Genomic DNA, 26,436 nt, shown 5'->3' with positions numbered 1-26,436 from the left:
AGCATAACTCCCATTTGTTTAATTCTTTCACCTTAAGCCATAAAATGTCAACTAAACCCAGAAACTCTTTTACTGTTGTCAAATATTCTTCATAGATGTAGGGCTCAATCTTGTACAGTACAGTGAGCTTTAAATATGAATTCACTTGCTGAAATTAACTGTGAAAAGCTAATGAAAAAATGGTTATATTCACAAATGATATATCACATCATTACAATTGCCACCTATAAATTATTCTGCAATATTTTAATACGCTTCTGACTGGTTCTTTTCAGAAATTCCTTTAGCTCAATTTACTTCTAACATTTTACAGTCAAAACCCTCAGGGATGCAGAGCTTAATTTCACAAATGGATTTGGGGTAGGTTTTGTGTGCTGCTTTTGCATGGGTTCGGTGTGGCACATCAAAGGGATGGAGGTGTTTCTTTTGGCCTGGGTAGCCTGAGTCATCCAGGCAGGCAACACTACACAGTTCACCTGGACATTCCTCATTTTTTAAAGTGGAGGAACTGATGAACTGTCCTTTAGAATAACCCGTGTCTATTACTTGACTGTAGAAGTGGTCTGGAGTCCCAACCTGGCTGGACACAACCACCGTGTGAAGAGCAGGCTGAAAAATCTGTGCGTCTCTTGTCACAATTTCCTTTAGAGATAAGAACTTGCTGCTTCCTGAACACTTGGGTTTTCTAACTTGGAAAGCTTTGCTAACTCTTCATGGCTTGCATCCAGTGATGTAAAGGAAGGAAGTGGTTTATATAGTGCAGTTATAATTATGAAATAAATGTAAGTTTGTGGATTTGATAATATGGACAGTAGAAAGTAAAAGACCTGTTCCTCCACCTTCACCCTAAACCATTACCAGTGGCATGCACCTGGAATATAGTTTTGATTCCCTCTAGATATCAATAGAAAGACCCATCTAGGTCTTCTTTCTTACAGGCCTGATGATAGATTGAGATAAAACTTTGGTGCTAATCTTGACTGGAACATTTTTGTCCTCTCCTCTCTTCAAGGCAGATGTGGACTTTGATTCCAGTGTACTTTAAATATGTCAAACTGCTCTAGTTTATATATCGATGCTAAAAATGTATTTGACAGGATAGCTGTTCCAGCCATTCCTTTTCCAGTACATCTGTAAATAAACCTGTGCTTACCTAGTATCTAAGTAATGACATTTGCCTTAGTTTGTAGATATAACCTACTGTACAGGAAGATTTTAATCACAAATTTTTACTATAAAAGTAATTTTTAAAGAAATCATCACTTTACTATGCAGTAGTGGATTAATTAAATCATTGTATTTAAACCCATGAATTATACTGACATCTCAGGATATATCTGCAGCACTTCCTTTGCATTTGCTGAAACTTTCAGTGATACCTCAGTATTTAAAGCTAAACCGTGAATTCCTGTTAAGATTGAGGGTCTATTTTCTTTGTTATGGCTACCTTAGTCCCAGAGTGGCTTTTTACCATAGATAATACTAATTAAATATCATCCCTCTGAGTCATCTTCTTTTTCCACTAGTCTGTTCCAGAAGAGATTTTACCCATATAATATGCTTGCCCTATTAGAGTTTGTAGAAATAATTGTGTTCAGAAGTTCTTATGATTCAAAAGGATGAAAAGGACAGCTGCTAGAACAAAGTAATGCCTTTTGCCAAGCGCGTTTAGCAGAGGATGATTTATTATGAAGTTATTGAATAAGAACATATCCAACAGCAAGGAGTTCAATTGTTTTTTTAATAGAACACAGTCAACTTTTATTTGCTGATATTCAAAACTGCACTATTCTTCTGTGTAGTTTTACAGCTTAATTTATTTTAAATTGAGTACTTGGGTGACAATATTTAAAGAAACCACAAAGCAATCTTGAAGTTCAGAATAATCTGTATGTTCCAAATTCCATTTATGATCATATTGTAAAATTCCCAAGATATAAAGTATTAAACCTGCACTGCATAATTTCTGTGAACATTAATGGTTACATTGCATTGTACAGCAAGGTGGTTTTTATGGGTGATATATTAGAATACTAAAAGCTTGAAGGGTAGCTGTTGTCATGCACACGATAAATTTTATTTTTCATGAAGTTATACTTCACCTTTATTAATCTACAAAAAAACCTTGTATATAATTCCACTCTTGTAAAAATGTTTGAAGAGAAGCCCTCCCTTAAGTAATTTAAGCAAATACTTAAAAGTAAAATGGACAAAACCATTTATCTTACAACATGTAGTCAAAGGCACTTGTCACTTAATAAAATTGCAAATGGTTTGTTTACAGCATCAGCATTCTCTGATGCTGATATATTGATTAAGCAGTAGGTATGTAAAATTTTTGATTGTTTTGTTTTTAGTAGAACCTGGTTTTTAATGTGTAAGAGCAGTTACTGTATACAGAGGGCTCCTGATAGATATTTCCCTTGCATAAAGCTGAAGTGTAAAGTATCACATGGGAACTGCATTAAAGGCCAAAGGCTGCAGACTTTCTAGCAAGTTCAGTAGCTCAAACTGCAGGCAGTGTTACCATGAATGCAGTATCCTCTAGCTGTAGTCAGCACTAATAAATACAAAGCTCTTATCATGTCTGCTGAACTCCAAGAAGTACAACATCCAGCTCTGGGGTCCCCAGCACAGGAACGACAGGGACCTGTTGGAGTGAGTCCAGAGGAGGCCACCAAGATGATTAGAGGGATGAAGCATCTTGCCTGTGAGGAAAGGCTGAGAGTGTCAGTTTGACACTAAAGACTTAAGTCTCAGTGCTAAGATTTATCCATGATAAATAATGGGTTCAGGGAATTGTGATAATTTGTTAGAGACTGTTGTGCCTGAAGCAGCAGCATGCTATAAAAGAATGGGTTTCCGAAGTGACACTGGGGGCGACTGATAATATAAACTCAGAGCTAATCCTCTCTTTTCAACAAAAAGCTAATTTAAACTTGTATCTTCAGAAATTTGCTTCATCAGTGTTCTCTCTGACCAAGTACAGTGTTCAGTATTACTTGAGATATGTTAGCCCATGTGGGATCTGGCTCTTCTGTTGCACAGTGTTATTGTTCTCTTCAAATTATTACCAAATGTTTATGTATATCAGCAGTGCAAAGGTATAAAAACAGTTGTCTGCAGGAGAGTGGATCCATCCAAAAGTTGGGAATCTCACTGCTAAAATTTCATTCACTGTTTACACAAAAAAGAGAGTAATCAAGAGAGAAAGGTAAATGAGGAACAGTAAACCATCCCTTTCTTCTCCTTTGCTGATATCTGTAATTTCGTTTGGAAGATCAAATCATAGAATGGAAGTAAGAACCCAACTCAAGTAAACAACACGTTTACTCCAAAAGCACATTAGCAGTAAGATGATTAATCACCAAGTATAAGGTACTGCCATGGGTACTTCTGCTCCTGGGTAATAGGAGGGGGAAGGCTGATGTGCTTAATGCTGTTCTTCTCTGGTCTTCAGCAGTGATGTTACTGGTGTCTAATGGAACAAATGCTGGCAGCAAGCCTCTGCCATCCTTAATGAAGGAAAAGGTATTTAGAAAACCCTTAGGTGAGTTAGCTTTTAAGTGAGATGAACCTGTTGAACATCATTCCAAAACATTTAACAAACTTGTGAAGTCTAAAAGGTGTTGGCAGTTGTATTCAAGACTTTGCAAAAGACAAGATACCAAATGGCAGAAGGAACAAAAATATTTTGTCTTTTCTATACAGAGAAGAAAGGAAAGAAATAGGGTGTTATAAATCCTTCTCTAAAATATCCGGTAAAGTACAATAGGAAACAATCACAAAATTGAGCTGTAGTCCTAGAACATAGTGAGATAAGCAAAAAAACTAGAATTTTTTGAAGGACATCATGTTTCAGGTCATATAAATGCTTTAAAAACAAACCAACAGCCTCCCACCCCCCAGTATATATGTAGAGTTCAGCGTGAATACTCTATCTAAAACTCATGGCACACGAGAAAAATACTACATACAACATTAATTTGGAGTACTCACTGTCTGAAAGAGTTATCAAGTGGAGTTCTGTGATGAATTTTCCTTTGTTCTGTTTTGTGTTACGTTAATTAGTGATCTGAATGATGACATAAAATGACTTACTACAGTTTCAGATGATGAGTGGGACAACAGCAGTGTGGTATATTTTCAGTTTCTTTCTCACAAGGAGATTCTTGATCTTAACCTGCACAAAGCTGTGATACTGTCACTGGTGTTACAGCTGAACCCCAGAAATGTATGTTTAGTAAGAAGTACAAAATCATGGTAACCACGTGATTTTTTCTTACTGGAGATGAAAAGGTAGAATAAATTGCTTTTGGAGGAGACATCTGAAATAACCTACTTGAAAAAGAGCATTGAAATAAGAGGAGCTCATCAGTAGATTGGTGTAAAAATTCCAAAATAAATCAGGCATGGTTCCACCAGAGAAAGGCGATCTTATCACTGAAGGGTGCTTGTTGTGTAGTGTACTGAATTCCTTTCTGGCATGGAGGAATGAGAACACAAACTGTTTTACTGATGTTTTTTCTCCAAAAGTGAAAGAAATGGAAGGAGGCTTTGGCTTTTCTTGGTTCAGTGACTGGAGCCTGTGTGCAGTAAAAGCTTTATCTGCTTCACAAACTGGGGTAATGTAGCAAGCGGCAGTTGTGGTGCTGAGGTACAGCTCGTGTGTGTTCCCCTTCATCCTGTTTTTAGGAGTGTAAAGCTACAGTCTGGCATTGTATGAGAATTTCTGAGGAAGGAAAGGTCCTGACACAGGCCAGCACCATAATATTAAATCTGGTACAACGAGTTCTCTTATCCTTGCACTGATCTGGGCTAAGAGTTGCATATTTTAAGGTAGCCTTCCTGTCAGTCAAACCCCAGAGTGCTGTAGGCCAGAACCTGTGTTTTGAATACTGCTTTAAGTTAAATAATACCTTTAAGTACAAATAATACCTCAGAATCTCTTTTGAACACTCCTGACTTAAAGCAGTGCTTACCATAAATGGGGATGTCAGAACATGTAGCTTTTCTCAAAATGTTCTTTTGTTATTCCAAGTGGCAAACAATGATAAGCCTTGCTCTAAATCATTATAGTGCACGTCTTTCCTGAATCTGTACTCCTACATTAGCACATCCTATGTCACAACAGATCTTCCATCTTTTGCTGAGCATGATGAGCTGGAGTAACCACTCCTGTCAAATTCCCTTCAAATACGGGCAGTGCTGACATAATGAGGTGCCTTGTTGCTGTGTCAGTGCAAGAATGTTAATAGTTGTTTTAAATGGCAATATGTCTCTATTCTTTGTGTCTTTACAAATATATCTAATAGGTGTTTCCAATGTCTGTCAGGAAAAAAAGAAAACAACTGCCATGAATGTTTATATAAAAAAATATTATATTTCTTCCTGTACTGTTCTGCTTTTCGGAGGAAACCAGAGAAATATTGGTCCCGATGGTCTTATTTATAGCAGTTTCACAGAGAAACTGCTCTGATCCCAGTTTATGAGTTTGTATAACTGGTAATCTTCATTTCTCATTCTGAAATGGGTAAAGGTAAATGTGATCTTGTTTGTATAAAGGTGCCATAAGTACTGACATAAGTATAGCTTATTAAAGATAGCATGTATTTAAAATATATAGTAAATCACTTTTATGATATGTAAATAGTGAGGGCTCAAAATATTTGAAAATGGAGCACTGTCACTTGGCTCTGATTTACATATTAAATATTCTTTTGTTGATGTTAGCTCCCATCCTACTTTACTCTGCTCTTCCCATTAATTTTCAAGAAGTCAGCTGTGAAATGTTAAAGGTAGTTAAGCCTACAGAGCATTTTACAGGATCAGAAACAGGGGAGCTAGTGGATTAGGACATGATATTTGGAATCAGTGTGGTTGTTCAAGTGCCAGAAGCAAAACTTAATATTTATGAATCCTTTTGGGTCAGCATTCATGGTGGTAAGCATTAATGGAGTGCCTTTCCTTTTTGAGTACTTAAAAATAGCTAAGTATAAATAAGTATATTTTCCGTATTACTGTAAAAAATCCATCTGCATAACTTTGCAGATGGTCTGAAATGCTTACTTTGTAATTACAATTCTGCTCTACCATTGCTTGTAAAATGTATGCAGTGACTGATGATAATTTAATAACTATTTGTATCATATTGCTGATCAAAGCACACAAAAAGGATGAAATTATTTTAATAAAATCTACTGGGAACAAAGTTTTGTTCTGCCCTCCTAGGTCAGTTCAATTTGGCTTATGGAGTACACATTTTTCCTAATTAGATGCTTTTCTGTGTTATCAATTCACGAAGATACTTTGTGTGAAATTGCCCAAATATTTAGGAGAGGATTTAGAAATGTCATGATGTCAAGTGCATATGGAATGTTCTCTGCAGCTTAGACTAGTGGGAATGGCTACAGAAGAGACATGAACCAGACTCTGCAGGGTTTCAGAGTCCCTGTTCTAGCAACTCTTCTGTGATCATCTACAGCCTCTAGCTGCCTGGAGTTTTGGGATGACTGTTGTGAGGTTCTCTTGTTCAATTACGGGTGCAGTTTGCCTGAACTATTCATTTGAAGTGTAAGATGTGGTGACTTTTTCTGTATTTTACTTCTGTTATTTTTGACCTATCAAATATGATTCCACACATTAATACACCTGTTTAGGCTTATTTTTCAACATGTGAGATAGAAGTAGCTACACATAAAAATAGAAAATTGGCATATAAATAGCAATAATTCTGCAAATGAAATGTCGATGGTACAGGGAACATACATCTTGGCTTTAAAATCTGAAATCTACTCAGTTCATTAAAAATAGTGTAGTGTTTGAATAAACAAAATACATAATTATAGAGCTTTGGAATTCCAAGGAGCTTTTAAATTTCCATGTCCAGCTTCAGTTTTGAAGTTTACTCAAAGTTCAACTTACTACATGAAGTTCTACCTAACACATAAAAGACAATTGAAGAGCCAAATTAAAGACACATAAAAGACAAACATAAAAGACACATAACCTAACATATAAAAGACAATTAAAGAACCAAGGACACTGATTATATTATTTAATTCTAAACAATTTTTTTTAAATTTTTTGAATACTAGAAAATTTGGAGGGATAAATCTTTGGAAACAAAGATTTAATAATTCATGTAATCAGCAGATTCCTCTACTTTTTGACTCAATGAAAAGAAGTATGGTCATTGTGGGTTGCTAGTGTTTAATGTGTCACTTCCCAGGTTGTGCCTCTGCAGTTTATTTTTTGTACATTTTTAGCTTCCAATTAACAAGATTTGAAGTGGTATCCTAATAAGAAATTATAAAAAATGCTTCATTTCTTTGTGCCTGCCAATCAGCCTGTGTCTCTCTTGATTGTGCAGTCCATGCTGATTTTAACATCTTCATGCATGTACTTTCCGGTTTACCAATGAACCTCCCTCTAATCTCTCCTTGTCAGTTTGTATTCAGTAGACTACTAAATAACTATTGTGAAATGGAAATATAGTAAATTATAATAAATTATAAGCAAATGTATCAGATTGTTGAAGCTCAGTAAAAAGCAGACAGCTGAAACGCCGCAGCTCTTTGAAGTAAGGTTTTTACATGCTTGTTTCACATAGCAGGTACTTGAGCAGGTTCATTATCCAGACTGTCCCAGTGAAGAAAAAGGCATAATAATGTCTTGTCCTCTTCTCTCCTCTCCATTTTTATAGGCTTTGGAAGGGCTGAAATCACAATGAGGGGAGTCGAGATCACGTGACAATGCTGGTGTCTCTGTGCACTCTCTAACAGCAGTTAAGGAGCATCCTGAAGGAATATAGGGAGAATCTGAGAAAGCATCTTCAGAAGATGCTCTTTTCTCACCCCTTCCTCTGTGTCTTGGCCTCATTTCACAGCTGCATCTACAGTAATGAAAAACAATTGCTTTGCTTTGAGCATGTTGACTCTGGTGGGAGTATTATTATAAATTGTATAGCTCATATGTGAATCTTGGTTTTGATAGTGAAAACAAAGTCTCTTTTAGGTAGCAAATTAATATTTCTCTCTACCTCCTCAGCTATATGCACAGTTCCCTGCACCAAACACATTTTCCCCTGTACCAGGGCACAAGAGGCTGAAAGTATAAATTGAGTTTTATTTTTTTAGCTAACTATTCTGTGAAGGAGAAGTAGAATTGCTGAGGTAGAACTGGCTACATCCCTAGTACAGTGTCCTAAGGGGGGGTAAAGGAATAGCACTAAGAATTGTTAACCAAATGTCCAGTAAACACCCAGGCAGTGTGTTCCTAACAGTGAGAAAATGTCCTGTTATACAGATTTGTAAATTAATTATATTGCTTCTTTTTTTAAGTTTTGTTTATCTGATACCACCCCCTGGTCTGATAGTCATTGGGTATGACCTAAGTCAAAAGAACTTCTAGTATTTCAAAAACCAACTTGATTTTGTTTTGCTTTGTTTTGTTTTGTAGCTTCACTTGTAGGAAGAGCACAGAGTATCTCTCACATTCTAATGCAGCTATTGGAAGAGAAGTCCAGTATGAAAAAATATAAAAGGAGAATGGGAACAAGATAACAAAAGCCATGAAAAGCTAGAGAAGAAAGGAGGGAGGGAAGGGAAAACCAAATGACTTTAAAAGGAAGAAGAAAATATAGGAGGGGGAGAAGATGACAGACAGCCAGGATGAGAAAAGGCAGTGAAAGAAAAAGTGCTTAGTAATAAGGTCTCTCTAAGTAAAGATGTCTTTTTTTTTTTTTTTTTTTTTTTTAAGAAATATGTCGAAGCTCTCTGGTTGAATATTTTCTGTGGCTGAAAACATTCTGTGATTGTGACCAAGAAATCATTGGAATAAGACATTAAGCTTTGCAGTTCTGGGTAAATGGTTGGACTCAATGATCTTAGAGGTCTTTTCTAACCTAAATGATTCTATGATTCTAAATAGAAACTATATACATAGTGGTTTTCAATACACTGAGCTGCAGAGCATGTATTGCATGATGGGAGCACCTTCACATTCCTCCGGTGTTAACATTCCCACAAGTACATTGCAAATCTCTACCCATTGTGGCAGCTGTGAGTTGTGTGTGGTGTTATGCATCAAACTGAACAGTATTTCTTGACTGCACCATCAGGAGAAATTTATTTGGGACTTTTGGGTAAATTTATTCTATTCATCGGGGTTTGACAGATTGGAATTACATACACGGTATTCAGTAATAATGTCTGCAGAAGGGTTTTTAAGCAGTGCTTTCTCCAGCTGCTTCTTCCAGAATCCCTGGTTTCTTAAGTCTCTGTTTTTTATGAGATTTTTCCTTGGCAAAATATTAGGAGGCCACACAGAGAAGTGAGTTATCACCTGGAAAAATTTTGGTAGGATGGCAGTTATAGATCTTCAAGGTTTTTAAGAAAGCGGTTCTAACACCACTCCTCAGAAACAGTCTTTCCTTTTCTTCTACTTCTTGGGTATTTCTTATCAGTTTCTTGTCTCCTGGGTTTAGGTGGGATATGCATAGCATTTATTCAAGTCATTTGTACAGAAAGGTACAAAGCAGGAAGATATTGCCCTGACTTCTGTTGTTTTAACTATACTGATACTGCTAAAGATAAAAAATATAATTAAAAAAAGCATGAACTTGATACTAATCACATAAAACACTAATAAAGTATACTTTGTAAGATTAAATCTTTTTTTCTCTGTCAGCTAAAAACTAGGAAAGTTTGGTTTTTTTTTTTTTTTTTTTTCTTTTGGGTTTGTAGCATTTGCATATGGAAGTTTGTGTTGTCACTGTTCTCTCTTGTTGAATCTGTTCTTGAAGAAACAAGAAACTGCACCTTGGTCCTTCAGTGGAAAAACTGACCTCTTTAATTAATGAAGATTACACAGAAATTAAAGTGCAGTGTTGATTAGCTGAATGTCATGGGGGGTCACTGCATAATTTCAGATGCTCGAGAGAATCTCCCATACGCTTAATAGGCGTCGTGACCCTGTATTAGTTGAAACGGAAGTTGGAACAAGGGAGCAAAGGGCACAGCTTTCCAATCTAGTTACATGAACCAGTGTGAAACACAGAGGCATGTCGCCTGGACTAGATAGATATTATCTGAAAGAAATAGTTAATGCTTCCACTGTTAAATAAAAAGATTATCTAGTGCGTCTTTGAACGTTTTTCTAATCTCTTCTGCAGGTCTGGCATTCCACCAGTGCAACTATGAGTATGCATCACACCAGAGTATGGTGTGATTAGATGTATCTATTGATGGGTCTAATGAGAATATGGAGGATTCATTTGAAAACAAATCCAAATTTTATTTTTTAATTAAATTTATGTTTAACATTGTTACAGAAGCGGGGAATTGCCAATGTCAATTAATGCCATTGAGCTGATTTCTTATTAATTGGTCGTTGCCAAATAATTAATCATTGACTGGATGCGTAGTTTAGTCTTTTCAGTTAATGAAAGACTGTTCATTTTCTCGAGGAAAAATCTGGAAATACTAATAGATTCTAAAGCCCTGCAGTGTTCTGAAGGCTGCATTAGGCTGAAAAAAGGCAAGAGAACTGTTACTTAGAGAAAATATATAAAGATCATTTTCCATCTGTTGCAAATGTTGCATTTTGACTTTTAATATGCTTTGTACTTGTTTTAGAGTGATTTGCATTTTATGGAAGTAAAATTTGAGTTAACACGAGTTTTTGGAGTGCTTGTATTTCAGTTCTTAAATGCTTAATGTTGTTTTTGTGATTTTCACATACAGATATTAAAGGAAAAAATTCAAGCAAAAATCAGTTATGACTTTTAAGTGGCAGATAACCAGCGGGTCACCTTCTGAAAGCTGTTTTGACTTTGTGAGCCAGAAGGTCCTTATGGAGTACTAGGCATCAGCTAAGATCCTTGGAAGGAACCAGAATGCTGCCCAAGGAGTGTTCCAAGGTCAGTGATCCCTAATCAAGCAGCTACCACAGAAAACAGGATGGTCTGTGAGCACAATAGCATGTGAAAACCACATTGCTGAGGTCTACAGGTGCTCTGTGTATAAGGTAAGAAAACTGAATTGGGCCTAAGTATGCATACCAAGGCTAAATAGGATGATTTGTCCTGGGGAGCATGTGAGGCAAAGAATAACAGATCCACTGCAACCCAGATGGTTTTGGGACCATCTGGGGAGTGGGACCTGCAAAGGCAAACAATGCCTGGGTAACTGTGAGAGCCCTGAGGGTCCTAAAGGGGATTCCTTACCCTGAGCTCTCTCCTGTGGGCCCTGAAGCCCCACATCAGCTCATCCTGGGGCCATTGGCCCACTGACACTGGAAGTTGATCTGTCTGCAGCCCCATGACAGTGGTGCCTGCAGCCTGACTGGGAACTTTGTTGTTCTGAACAGTGGAGTCTCTTCCCAGCTTGACATTGGCTCTGCCCTGGTGCTGTTGACCTGCCCGGCAGTCACCAGAATGTCTGAACCCTGGTCTGATCCTGTCTTCCCAGTCTGGTGTCAAACCTGCCTCATCACAGACTCTCTTGGCGATCTGGACTCGAGGCTGGGTCCCCTTCACCCAATCTGCCCTTGCCTCTCCCTGCCATGTAGGATGTGCCTTAGGCAGAAAGGCCCATGCTCTGGCAGCCCAGGGATTCCCCTTGGCTCCCAGCTTTTCCATTGCTTGGGGAGCAGCTGGCCCCTTGCTGTGCTGGGCAAGTAATTATACCTGTATTTACTCTGTATCAGTAGCATCACATTACCTGTGATTGACAGGTAATGACATAAGAAACACTAGATTTAGGTACATACATAGAAAAATTGGAAAAACTGGCAGGTGGTTTATTTGTTACGTGAGACATGGTGGTACAGGAAGCCAAAAAGGAAGGTCCAAAAATAGGGATATAACAGAGAATGAGGTATGAAGTCAGTTAATGAGGAGAGGGGGGATGATGGTAGGAGTGCAGATTTTTGCAGAGGCTGACCTACAGATCCAAGCCCACTTGGAGGAACCACCTCTTGATCAGCATACTGGACTATAAACCAGGTCTGCTTTCAGAAGACTTGGTGTAGGGGATCAGAACAAAAAGTGATGGGCCTCCACCCTCATATGAGAGAGTTCAAATGTGATTGAACATTGCATTTCCTTTACTGAGAAGTGGAATTTTGCCCTAAAACTGTTTGTTAGCTTTCGATACATTTTGCCCTTTAGGATGTTGTATACTTTTTTCACTTTTTAAAAAAAAAAAATTATTTTTCCTTTGTCTTCCATGGCTGCCCAGATCTTTTTATTCTAAACTTTCTGGATCCTCTAAACCTTAGAATTTGCTCTATGCATGTTTCCAGTCCATACATTTAAAGGTATCAAGCAATTTCTTTTTTGTCTTTAAGGAAAAGAGGAGAGGGAGCTGAACTTGATACTCAGATTTTCAGCTTAATACGTGTATTGCCAATCTGATTTAATACATAAAAGAATAAGACCACTTGTGCATGTGTTTAGTTTGGCTCTTTAGTGATGTTGTGAACATCAAAATATCCATCAGAAATAAGTTTATGTCTAAAACTGATGTACATTCAGGGGGGAGGAAAATCATAAACAATTTATTTGAATGAAATTCATGGATTTCAGTTTTATCGTGGACTTTCCGAATAGTTTTTCAATGTGAATTTTATATATTTGGATTCTGTTACAGTTCATGCTTGTGGCAAATGACAGTCTGATCAGTGTCTATTCAGATAAACTCTTGCCACAATTGATGTTAGATCTTACAGATTCTTTGTGAAGTTTGATCTTGATTATTTTTATTTTTAATAATGAATATTATTACCTATGGTTGTTGAATAGTCAAACTAGTCAAAGGTAAAAAGAAGTGGTTTTAGTTCCTGGGAAACAAGGTTGCTGAGAAGTTGAAAATTTTTCTTAATCACTTTAAACATACCAACTCCATAAATGCTGAGTGGTGACAGTGGAGCATTTTTAGATCGTTCTAAGAACACCTGAAAGAGAAATGAATTGTAATTTTGGTTTATTTTTATTCTTTGCATAATCTAATTTTATATTTAATTCATTTTTCTTATAGCTTGTTGTCACTAATAATGTTAAATTATTGAAGGTTTTGATTAAGCCTGTTGTTAGCTCTTAAACCTGAAGTAAGAACATGACATATTCAAAAGAGAAATAGTAAAGCCTTGTTTGAAAACACACAGTCTATAAATGATCTTTCCCAGTTGTTTAATGTTTATTCAATACTGTTTTCTCTGCTGCTGTTCACACAACACATAAAAAATGAAGCAACATTAATGTAAAGTTTTCAAGCCTAGCAAAACTGCTGGTTTATGTGAATTCTAATAGCCTACAGAATGTAGAAGACATTGAAAGTAATTTCTGAATTCACAGCCTATACCCTCCAGGGACAGCTTGTATATATAATTCCTTATGCAAATATTTAAAGGTTTGTGTTATATCTTCCAGAATATATTTTCATTTCTGATTTTTCTTCTTTGCTTAGTTGCATTTTGAGTGCTGGATTCTGTAGGTGTGGGTAAAATTGAAAAAACAGGTCAAAAAATAAGAAGTCTTTGGTTGCTTCAATAGCATTGTTCTTGGAAGTGTTGGTCTAGGAACCTGACTTTCTAGGTTAGGAAACAGAACAGTTTAAATAAATTTATGCTCAAAAAAGCAGTAATTACCATTTTCATGAATGCATAAATTGCAAATATTTTTTGTGTTATATTAACATAGAATTGTTAGTAGACTAATGAAGATGAGGCAACCTCTTTTTTTTAAAAGTATTCTCCCTCCTTTCAGCAAAAAGGCAAAGTAAATAAAACAAAAGAGTTGTTCTGTTTTCCTGTGAACTTTGAAGGACTTGTGCATTTCTTCTCTTTAGAGTTTCTCACTTCACTTGCAGACTTTTGGTAACAATTTCACTTTAAGACAATGAAGACTGTTCTTCCAAAATTAGGAATTTTCTTCCTGAAAATTAGGGCACAAGATAAAAAACTGTGTTGAAAGCATGTTTTTTATAAGAAACTCCTCAATCAGTTTCTATGTTGTGTCTTTTTTCTGATGTTGTTGATGCTGAGAGGCTGACAAGTGTGATGTCCACAAGACTCACAAATATTCAAACAAAATCAAGCACAGTTGAGAAATATGTATGCTCAGTTTAGTGAAGAGACTAACCAAGAATTAAAAGATTGAGCATCTTCCTGAATTCAGCTTTCAGGTGCAGGAATTCTATGCCTTGACCTATCTTTCAGATTTTTATTTTTATTTTGTCTAATGCATTTGTGCATCAGGGGTAGTAATAATTAAATATAAGGTAAAAATCCTCTCCAAAGAAATCCTACATGACTTTTAGTGTGATCTGAACCCTAAAAATAGTTCTTTTCAATAACAGCTTTAGGGCAAGTTTAGTTCACTAGGGTTTTATTGTAAAGGCAAAGACTGATTCATGTGAAGTGCAACAGCTGTGTAAGATGAGAGAATTCCCACTGTAGCCATAATCCCCTCTTGACTGGCTTCTTCTTGGAAGAGTTCCATTCACAGGTCCTTGTTGGATAGGGAGCTGCATGACTTGGGTGGCTGAGGTCATTTTAGAGAGATGTCCTGTTTCTCACATCACCCTGATGTCTTCTGGGATCTTTCCGCAGGCGTCCTGTACAAAAGGCATTTGATCCTTCCTTGGCTAGTCTCTGCTTGGAATTTAGGGGAGGGTGTTTCCATTACAAAGCTCCAGGTCTTGCAGCCACAAACTATCTTAAAATGTCCACTCTTTTTTCCCAAGCTGACTTCTTTCTAGATCCTTTGAAATTTTGTTGAATTGCAGTGCCTAATCTCCTTCAAAAAGCCCCTTTACATGGTCAGTAGTTAATAGCACACCCTAACTTTACAAACATTTTAGTCTATGGAAGCTCATTACTGTGATAATCCAATTATTTCTTTTGCTATGGATATTATGCTGTTTGTTATTTGGATAGTAGTTGAAAAGTGTTCTCTTCCCTAAGGTCATGAAATTCTGAAGGAATGAATGTATCACGTAGGCACTTAAGATTTCCTCACTCAAGTATTCCACATTTCTTTGTGGTTCATCTCCTGTCTTGCAGTTGATACTCCTTGTCCAGTTGCCTTTTCCTTAGTACTGAATTGTACCTCAATACTGCTCAACAGGCCTGCTGTCCAAGTGACCTGCATCTACACAGATCAAGTGGATATTTGTTGGTTCACCACTCAGGTTGAGAAGTGGAGAGAAGTTTTACTTGCGTTTTGAAATTTTTACTAAAAAACTCTCCCTTTTTATTTACAAATATTATTACAAGCCTTATTGATCTCATTAGCTTGTTCATTTCAAGTGTAACATAAATTTCTTTAACTTTCTACCATCCTTTACAGTAGTGGTCAGCCAGGATATGCCTTTATTGGGTTCTCAGATGTCTTTTTTCAATTATTCTAAAATTTTTAAATTTACTGGCTTAATCATCTTCCTAAAAATGCCTGTCACAGGTTTCTATTTCCTATATATTGTGTTAGTTACCTTGGTCTTCTCTGATAGTGCTCTTTCCTTTCTAAATATTGTAAGGCTCTTTTATGGCTTATATTACTTCTGTCTGTAACAGGGTGTTTTTCAGCACCTAATTTTAGATCTAGTTTTCTTTGCTGTTCTTTTCTTATATCCTAAGTGTATTCTCATCTGTCCATCCCTGTAAAATAGACAAAGGCAACAATTCTGCTGAAATTCTCCTTCATTTTGTGTTCTCTCATGTCCCTGATTTTCCTACAGTGAATAATAGAATTATTAGATACTAAAATTTACTCATTTCATCCTCATTAAGTATTGACCCTGTCTAATATCTTAGTGCAGCTTTTTGTGAAGGTGCTTTACCATTTGATGCCACTGACGGAGCAGCTACAGGCTTGGTGACATTAGGCTGGTTTGCTAAATGGCAAAACTGAAAGTATCCAAAAGTAGTAGAATAAATAGAAGAAAGATGCTTTTAAGAAATGGAAGAGAATAAAGGATAAACCTGGTAAATTCTGATTTGTTTTTACAGTGTTTTTATGTTTTATTTGGGGGTAAAAAAGAAATAAATTTCATATTGTGCTGCATAATGTGGATGAGGAGTGAGTACTTTTCTGTGGTATTACTCTGTATGCCAGTACACCTGTGATTTAGAAAAAAAAATTTTCTTCAAGATGAGTTGGTGCAATTTTGCTCCTGGAGAGTTAGCTAGTGCTTAAGTGTATGTAAATTATAGCAATCAAAATGCATGATTACTGAATCTTTGGAATAAACAAGTGGAATCAAGGCTAAAATTCATTTTTATAAGGAGAGGTGTATACAGTATAGGGATTCCTTGTCACATGTAATTCTTCTGGGTGAAAACCCACAATATATTGTTTTAATATTTTCCTCTGTAGCCAACACGATGTACAATTAATGACTAACTTGGTGATGTATTTTCCCAGGCTTAAAACAGCCAAGGTGCAAAGTGCTTCATGAATACCAGGCACTATCTCTGCTTGATAGATCAGGATTTAATCAGACAGCCCAGGACCATCTGATTGTTCCACAGCCTGGATAAAGGTTATTGTATTGTTTTGTATATCCTGACTATAAAAGAATGCTGACATAAGCGCATGGAACAATTATTTTTTGCTTGTGAGAGTTCTGAGAAATTTGCTATGAGAAGTTCATAAAAGTGTATCAGAATCAACCTGAAAGTATCCATAGCAGCAGGATCACCACTTCATGCTGATTTGCCCCATCAAATACTCAACATTATTAATTCTTAATTTTAAATCGCCTAATTGTCACTTCTAGCCATCCATTTCTGTTCTCTCCTGAACTGGAGTCTCTTGTCTGAAGCACATTTTTTCTCTGCAGAGGTGTTTCTGGGTTGTTGTGTCTGTTTTGATTCTTGGGAACATAAACTTCATTATGCCCTGCCTGTGAGATTAAATCACCTTATTTTTCTTACTATTCTTACACGTGCATCTAAGCACTCCCATCTTCTTTTCACTACAGCATCTCACTGAAAATTCATTGAATTACATGTTCATTCAGACCTCCAGAGACGGTGTTTTCTGGAAGACTGTCCTCATTCTTAAATATTTTCCCTCTTTTTCTGTTTCTGTCATAGCATAACTTAGCTGTGCTTAGGCAGACTTTATTTCAAATAGCTTCCCTATGAAAAGAAACAATTTTTTTTCTGGTCATTACCAACAAACCAGCCATTTCCTGTTGCTCACAAATCTTACCAGAAGTGTTTTATTCTTTAATTTTCTTCCAGAGCTTTGATGAAACAGAGTTGTCACTGAGTGTGAAGCATGATACCTGTGATCTTGTCCTACGTTTTGCACAACACAGAGATACAAAACCAGGAATTCAGTTATGTGTTCATAGTTTCATAGGAGCCATGTACTTGCCTCAGGGATTAAAAACAAGAATGTAGTCTCTCTGTTGTTGCCAGAACTACTGAGGCAGCTGAATACTCTTTATGCATTCTTTTGCTTCTGTTTTTCCAGGACCATGTGAAGTGTTAAATATGGGGCATGAAAATGGAGTTCACCATGGACATGGGTCTCTTGAGGCTACAAGCCTCTGGAGTGGTGAGTTTACCAGTTTCTTTAACATGGAAATCTGTTACTTTCTGGGATTGTTGAATAGTGCAAAAGGTTGAATGTAAAGGAAAGTATATTTTTATGACAACTGGACTACAGAAATAGCAATGACTTATACAAGGTCTTCAAAGTTTCTAATTATGAAACCCACATAGAAAGATGTGTAATTTTTATAAGTAAAGGATGGACAAAACCTTAGTGACCATCAAATGGCCGATAGCTGCCTGCTTAATGTCCTTCTATTTCTGTTGCTGCTTTAAAGCTGCACACCTGAGTGGCTGCTGGGGGCTTGTGGGGGGCACAGTTGTTTTAAATTCATAGGACTCCTTCCCCAGAAAAACACCTGTAGAAAAATGATGTTTAAAACTGCTCAGACATCAGGTCTCCTGGGAATATTCAAGCACACAACACTGAAGTGAATTTGAAATTTCATCACCATTCTTACTGTGGTTGGAATAAATGACAAGGGAAGCGAGGTTTTCAATACCATCCTCTTCAGTGCATGAAGTTATACAAGCAGAAAGATCGCTTTTAAAGAGGTATAAAAGGATTCTAAAATTCCTCGATCTAAAGATAGGGATTGCTTACACATTAGTGGATTAAAGGGGGATGGTGGAGTGTTTAATTTGTCTTAATTTTTGTTTTGCCATATTTTGATATAGTGATGTAGACAGCTAAGGGAGGAGGGTGTTAAGGAGTTGTTAGATCTGCTTTTTGTTCTGTGGATATGGCTGAGCTTTTGGCTAGCTCTAGACAATTGTAATCCCTAATCGTGCCGATTGTAATTGTGTTTAAAACTACCCAGCAAATAAAATGGCTGTCTCATATTTTAAGGAATTACTTACAGAATCATCCAAAAATTTCGTACTTGCATAAAGGGACCGTAAGAGCAGCATAAATGTGATGGTATGACAGATGTGCTTGGGTGAACTAAACCCGCTCTAATTTACTTATATGGATTTGCATTGTGAACTGAACGCTGTGACCAGACAGTGTAAACAAGTTCTGACAGCAGCAGCTTCAGTCCTGCTGTGCTTTGCCTCTTTAGCCTCACCATTTGACTTTGGGGAATCAGATATGCTCTGGTGCATCTCTCTTCCATCCTCAGATGTAAAATTAGTTAAAACTCAGCCTGATTCAATGTTACTAATTAAATAAGCATTATGGCTACCACATAAGCATTATTGCTACCTGGCAATACCTGAATCAGTGGAATCCGTTTGGTTCATTATATGGCCACAGGCTCCTAGATAGTTTGTAGCAGTGGAGAGGACAGCTGGTAGTGACGGCATAGTTGGGAAGAACCTTCTGGCGAGCTCTGAACTAGGAATGATCTTCCCAATTTTTACCTGTGTGATTTCTTGTAACTACCCACTGATGATAAAGTTGTGATAAATCAGATTGCTTCTCCTCCTTTCTTTCTACTCTCCTGATTTGCCCAGTTAGCTGTATCCCATTCCCAGCTAAGTCAGTGGCAGTGTTCCCTTTGATTGCTCTAAGTCTCAATCAGTATGTTTTTGTGAAATTATTTTTTGTATAAGAACGTTAAGTCTCGAAATTCTGGTTTTGCAGTGATATTGGAAGTAAGTATTGCAATATGAGGTGCAGGATATCCTTCACTGGGTGGAAATGTCCAACTTTTCAACATTAAAGAACGTGAAGATTTGTTCTTTAAGCTTATAGTACTTCCCACCTGAAGTACTGTGTTCACTTCTGAGCTCTTCACTGCAAGGAAGGGATGGATGTGCTGGAGACAGTCCATAAAGGGGCTGTTAACAAGATTAAGGGACTGAAGAATCTTTCATATGGGGAAAGGCTGAGAGATCTGGGACTGCTTAGTCTAGATAAGGCTCAAAGAGATCCTCTTAATGTGAATAAATACAGAGCATGAAGGAACAGGCCCCAGTACCACTGACCAGTAAATTGTGCATATCCCTAACAGCAGATGTCATGTACTCAGAACCAAGGGTGATGTATGTGTTTAGTCTGCCTGTTTTCTCAGCAGGAGGTCATCTCCCCCTTAAAAAACAATGAAATGAATCATCAACTGAAGTCAAATTACAGGGTATAGTTGGACAACTTTTTATTCAGCACTGAAAACCTGGGATGAGTGGAAAGGGGAAAACCCCTTTCTGGCAATAAATAAATGATATGATGAGTATACACACATAGCTGCTGAGTGTATCTGACCATCCTACCGGTTCTTGTGCTTTCTTGTCACTGTCTCATAAAGAATATTATGAATAAAGGGCATTAGCTTAAATCAAATTTTAAACTCACATTGTTATTTCACAATAGAATGGTTTCAGTTGGAAGGGACCTGAAAGATCGTCTCATTCCATTCCACCTACCATGGATAAGGACACCTTTCACTAAAACAAGTTGCTCAGAACTACATCCAACCTGGCTTGAAAACTTCCTGGGATGGAGCATCCATAATTTCACTGGGCAACCTGTTCTAGCATCTCACCACCCTCACAGTAAAGAATTTATTCAGAATTTCTAAACCTACTCTCTCTCAATTTGAAGCCATTTCCCCTTCTCCTTTTGCTACATGTAAATAGTCCCTCTACATCTTTCCTGTGGTCTCCCTTCAGGTACCGGAAGGCCACAATTAGGTTACCCTGAAGCCGCCTTCTCTCCAGGCATAACAATCCCAGTTCTCTCAGCCTTTCCTCACAGGAGAGGTGCTTCATCCCTCTAATCAATTTGGTGGCCCTCCTCTGGACTTGCTGCATATGTTTATATGTATTTAATTATAGTCTGTATTTTGCTATATTGGTAATTTTTCACCCTGTAAACAACACATATACAAGGCCCAGTACAAAATAACTCATAGTTTATTCTGCAGTTGGTTCTTAACGACTGACTAATCTTTCCTCAACAAATTTCAGTTGACGCTAGACTAAAGAGGATGATCAAATAGCATTCAAACTTGGGAGGAGAATGCTAGGAGATGAAATATGTTTGCAAAGACTAATAATTCATATGCACAAGGTAAAGTCATACTAGGAAAGCAAGAAATTTAGGACAGTTGTCTACCTATGTTATAAAAATGAAATACAGGTTCTTGGTTGTGTGACTAAACAAGCACATTTATTGCCAAGGAAAGCGGAGGAGTGTGTCATGAAAGCCAAATTTGCTTCTCATCCACTAGAAATAAGGGAGTGTAGCTTTCAATAGAAAAAAGATTCAGCTTTTATTTAAGGATGGTTGAAAAGAGAAATGTAATTTTCATGCATATTAAGGGAATTATAAAACTAATTATGTATGCAAATTAAAATAATTGAAAATAAATCAGAATCAATTGACAGCTGCCACTCTTTCTAGTTTACTTTGTTGTGTCTAGCAATTGTTAGTACTGAATGCAATGGGTAAAATGCAATTTCATTTCACAGCACTGTCTGAGCAGACTCCCACCAGAAAAATACAGCATAGCACTCATGAATGCCCTTTCTCAGCTCATTCACTGAGCTGGGCACTGTCTGATTATCTGGACTTGAATTTTATGCAGCATTTCCATTTGGGGGAGAAAAATAACCAAACAACAGCCTCCTTAAATTCTTTTCAAGTTGCTATATCTTTGTTTTCGAGTTGCAATTTTGCTGACCTGGAATGGAAGAAAAATGTAGAGGCGACATTTGTGTCACATAATTGGTGTCATTAGCAATTTCTTCACCATGAAGGAAGAAGTAATAGCAGGTCTTGGACAGTACAGTCCTCCTGGGAAGCAGGGAATAAATTGAGATTACAGTACTGTTTCTTTCTAGGCAGGACCAATCAAGATTCAAACCATCTGACTATGAACAGCTGGTTCTGAAAAAGCAGAATCTTTTCTTTTGGAGAGGAGGAGCTGATGTGGAACTGCATCTCACAGGTACATAAACATAGGTCTTGTCAGAAAGGACAAAACACATGTTAAACCTGTTCATGGTGAAAGCAGACATGAACCAGATATTTCCGAGGACTACCCACCCTTCTCAAGTGCCTAAGGGGAAAAGCTTGTGGATGACTGTAGTGCTTCAAAGTCAAGTGACAGATCTTGAATAACTAGCCAGTGTAAAAATGTTGGGTGCCTAGGAAAGCTCCTGGATCTGAAATGACCCACACAAATTCAAAATGGTCTGTTTTTATAATGCCAACGTACATTCTGCTGGACTAGAGAATAATAAACCGAGGGTATCGGCTCCTATCAGCTTTGAAATTATTTTGAATATTAATTTTTAAATGATTTGAGGCTGCTCTTGCAGTGTGCATACTAATTTAAATATGACATTTCAGCAAGAGATGTGCTAAACCAACTGAAGTCCACAAATTACAGAGCTCCTTCCTCTATAAAGGTCATTATTTAATGTGATAGACAAAAGGTATCTGAAGGACATATACCTTCAGATAATGACACTGTAGAGAGTGTTTTGAGATCCTTTCTTGAAGAGCTGGATCATATTATCAGTGCTAGTCAGGTTAGTTCAAAACACCAGTGGGTGCTGGATAATTTGATACTCATGCAGAAAAGGCAACTGAACAACTGAGAAGTGGTTTAGTTAACTTGCAAGTCTAGGGTTGTGTTGAGAATGAAGCTCAAAATTCTGGTTGCCCTTAGAAATGGTCACGTTCTTTAGGAAAGAGGATTCAGAAATCCTCTCTTGCTCATATGTATGGAAGCCTGTGGCTTCCATGATGATCTGCTCCATAGTCTTCCCAGGACTGGGAAGCTGGACTTGATAATCCTTCTTAACTTAGAGTGTAGCCTTTGTCTATTTCTGGTCATTGTGAACCGCCCACAGTCATCACAATTTATCAGAGAATACACAATTGTCTCAAAGTTGATGGCAGCTCAGCACTTTCAGATATATTCTCTCTGGATCTCCAGACTTGTGTATGATAAGTTTACTTAAGGAGTCCTTGATTCTTTTCTGCAATGGGTAATACTTCTCTTCCACAGTTTTTGCCATCACCAGGGACCTGGGAGACCTGAGAACAAACCCTGTTAGAAATGACTGAGATACTTTTCCAGCCTTTTCCATACCTGCTTCATTCAGCAGCAGATACACATCATCTTAATTTTTGTGCTGATTTCTTTATAGAAGCTCTTATTCTCTTTCATGCCCCTCACTAGTTTTAACTTGAGCTTCCATTTGACTGGCTGTGTTCCATTTGTTGTGTCATGCCTGGGTGATGCTTCTGTGGTCCTCTCAAGGAGCCTGTTCCCATTTTCACCATCTGGAGACCTTTTTTTTTTGTTTTGTTGGGTTTTTTTGTTTGTTTTGGTTGGGGGTTTTGTTTTGTTTTTTGGTTTTTGTTTACATTTGAGCTTGGATAGGAGTTTCTCATTTAGCCAAGCCATGTCTGCTTACTCTTTTGCACATCAGAGGAACTATTCATGTGCTTTTAAACTTTATTGCTGGCCCACTTGCCCTACAATACATCCCTCTGAAGCAGACAACTGAACAAGCCAAAGTCTGACATCTGCAAAAACAGACTCTTTATTTTGCTACTTGTCTTACTTTTATGTTTTTAAACTTTACTATCTCATTACAGGCAAGACTGACATTGACTATCATTGACTGCTTGCTTATTTATGAGTAGCAGATCCTGCAGAGCAGCCTCTCTAGTAGCTGCAGCAAAAAATTGTCCCCAACACACCCTAGAAATTTGGATTATTGGTATTATGCTTCATTGCCTTTCCAGATGATGCTGAGGTGTTAAATTCCTCCATGAGAACCAAGGTCTGTAACTGTGCCTTAAAGAAGCTTATTTTTTCCCTTTCTCTTCCTGACTGAGTTTCCTGTAGGAGCAATCCACTGGCATGTCCATTCTTTTTGGACGTCCTTACACACTCAGCCTATCCTTTCAGCCAACTTTTTTCCTCTTGACTACAGATGACTATGGTGGAGAGTCATCTGCATAGAGCACATTATCTCCCTCTTTCATCTTTCCTGGAAAGTCTGTGCCCATCCATTGCAGTGCTCCATTCCTGTGAACAGTTCTCCTATGGCTCCATAATAATCCCATTACATTACAGCTCTGCAACAATGCATGAATGTCTAATTCCTTCTGTTTGTCAAATATTGTGTATCTTTTACTAGTTGTTTCTATGAATTTCTGTTTCAGTTTTAATTTGAGACAGAGTGACTCTATCTTGAATTTCTGTTTTTAACAGACCTCAAAAAAAAATGCAGTGGACTGATGTGAAGAAAGATGATGGGGGAAAAATATTCCTACTTACTGTAAAAAAAAGCATATTGTGCTTATGGAAATGGTACAGAACCAAGCAGAATAAAACCATGTAGAGAGTAAGAAACTTAGACTCCTTCTCTAGGGTTTACAGTTCTTACAGTACTGAAAGGTGAGTGATAACACTATTGTGGCGCATGAACTGAGATTCATCTAATTTATTTTAAAATACTTACATTTGAGCTGCCATTATTTTCCCTTTGACAGCATCGAGCGGAAAATATGTGCTTTGTGAGTTGAGGGTAGTTTGAGTGTCTGGCACACTCACAATGCCGGTTTCTTTCTGTTGACTGCATAAAGAACTTCTAGCAAAATGCATAATAGCTACCTCAGATGTGGGGCTTTACATGTCAGTATCCAGAGTTCAGACATCAGCATCATCCTTCATGATTTTTTAAAAATCCAGCTTCTCAAATGAATGATAAAGTAAAAATCTTGCCCTGCTTCAAATAAATGCTCAAAAAAACACAGTGAAAGAAGACTGGTGCCAAAATACTTCTTAAAAACATAGTATTTTTAGAATGATATAATGATTTGTTTTTAAAGTTTTGTTTTTCTGGATTTTGAAGATTCAAAGTTGGTGAATTGCTGTACCTGAGGCAGGTGCTTTACAGACAGCTGCATGGTTAAATATATGCACTCTGAGCATTTTGCTTTTGATTAGCAAATTGGGAACCATAATTGCTTTTTCTTGCTTTGCATAATTTTTCATACCTCAGATACCTTAGATTATATCTTACATCTGCTAGAGAATAAAGTTTTTTGTTGAGTTGTTGCACATATTTAGAAAATTTGAGGGAAGCAACTTTGTTTTCTGTTTGTTTGAAAAACAATATATCACATGCAGAAAACTTAACCAAAATGTCAGTCCCTTAAATTTAGTTGCTCAAAAGATGAAGGTAAAGGGTGGATCCTGATTCAAATGCTAATGTGCTAATTAAAAAAAAACAAACATTTAAATTAGGTGTCATTAGTTGTTAAGTGGCAAGAGTCTGTTAAGATCATTTGGTCTGACTACCCATAAGTTTACTGTCCTCATCCTCTCATCCTTCTGACCATGATATCTTCCAGAAAAAAAAAAGTGAAATCTCTATTTGATGACAAGAGAGATTATATAGATGAAGTCACTTAGCGGTTGGTGAAAAAAGAATGTGAAAGGTCAGGTCTCCCCACACATTTCTTCATTCTCGATTTCAGAGCAAAATCATTTTATGTCTTCTATTGTTCTTTTTAAGATGAAAACTGAAAAATAGTTTACATAGGACTATTATTTGCTAAATGTATCTCCACTTTATGAAAGGTACACAATAGCTGATAAGTATCCTCTTTATTTTTTCTATTAAGAAGCATTGAGATCTAATAGCTACTTCTCCAAGTATGAAATTACTTTCAAATATGAGAGAAAATGAATATGTTGATGAAAACTCACAAGGTATGTCCACTACTATACACTTGTTGGCTTTGTCGCTGATTCACAACTTCTGCCTCAAGAAAATGAGAACAATGTTATGTACAAAGGGACAAGGTGTAAAAAAATGATAAGGCTACTGATTTGCTGGTACTGCCAATAGCCACGGAAAGTAGCAGTAGACTCAGTACTAAGATTTGTTCCATGTGGTATAAGAATGACAGGAAATTCACAATTTAAAAAATTCCTCAGCACTAATGCTTAGGAATTTCAGAGAAAAACAATGCATGGAGCAGTTCAAATATTTACACAAATCTGAATCGAAGAAAAATGAGTGGATGTTACCATTGATGCAATAGGTGATGTTGACTGTCGAGCACAGCAGCTCTTATGATTTCATTTAAAAATGAACTGTACAATGAGTTTGTTATTGGTACATGCTGAGTGAACTTTAGCAAAGTGATAGATTTCATTCCAGTCATTACAATCAACACAGATCCTGAAGTGTCATGCCAATGATTATATTTTTATTGAATATAATTATTGGTTTGAATTGCAAAAAGAGTATTTAGGTACCTTCATCTTTTTCAGATACCATTTTCTCACCTTTTTGCCTCTTTTGGGTTCCTCTTGCAGCTGCATATTTGTAATTTCCGATTTCTCTCTTCTCTGTCCTTTGTACTGTTGATAGTCCACAGACTTTGTGACATAATCTTGTATATATTGATTACAAGAGGAAATTATTCAAAGGGAGTAAAACCTGAAAGGTCACATTTTGAGTCCTGTATCAGTCATCCTCCCATCTGATACACTGCCCTTACGAAAGCAGAGAGTCTTGTTGTTTTTTCAATGTGTTAACACACCAAGACTTGAGTATTTGGATGATTTGCTACTTTTTGAATATTACAACCCCAGAGTTAATTCAAGTCATTGGCGATATTTTCTTCAGAAGATCCTCTTCTGGACACTTGAAAAAGAGATTAGTTCTACTCTAGCCATATGCCTTTTCTGTTTCATTTTCCACAGGTTTTTAAAATTTTGATGTTTAATGTTTTGCATAGTTGATCTTGATATACAAGAGACATTTAAGATGGGGGGTTTTTTCGGGCTTTTCTGTAAGGGAAAAAAAGGTATTTTTACCTCCATACAAATGCTGCCTGTACAAATGTCAAAGTTCAACAGTTACTGAGCTGCCAAATCAAAGAGAATT

At 37.0% G+C, this 26,436-nt stretch overlaps 1 long non-coding RNA gene across 1 annotated transcript in view; it reads left to right on the top strand.

Annotated features, from left to right (window-relative positions):
• LOC108493991 overlaps window positions 1–22,799 on the top strand; it is a 112,568-nt gene extending 89,769 nt beyond the window's left edge. Inside the window, exons 3-6 of the long non-coding RNA XR_001873696.1 lie at window positions 10,746–10,921; window positions 17,486–17,569; window positions 21,352–21,458; window positions 22,527–22,799. This is a non-coding gene — a long non-coding RNA (uncharacterized LOC108493991). The remainder of the gene's footprint in view (window positions 1–10,745; window positions 10,922–17,485; window positions 17,570–21,351; window positions 21,459–22,526) is intronic.
• Window positions 22,800–26,436: the final 3,637 nt, after the last annotated feature.

This window comes from Lepidothrix coronata, unplaced genomic scaffold, assembly GCF_001604755.1.
Source record: "Lepidothrix coronata isolate B3197 unplaced genomic scaffold, Lepidothrix_coronata-1.0 Scaffold21, whole genome shotgun sequence".
Lineage (NCBI taxonomy): Eukaryota > Metazoa > Chordata > Aves > Passeriformes > Pipridae > Lepidothrix > Lepidothrix coronata.
This window is presented reverse-complemented; position numbering and strand designations above follow the sequence as displayed.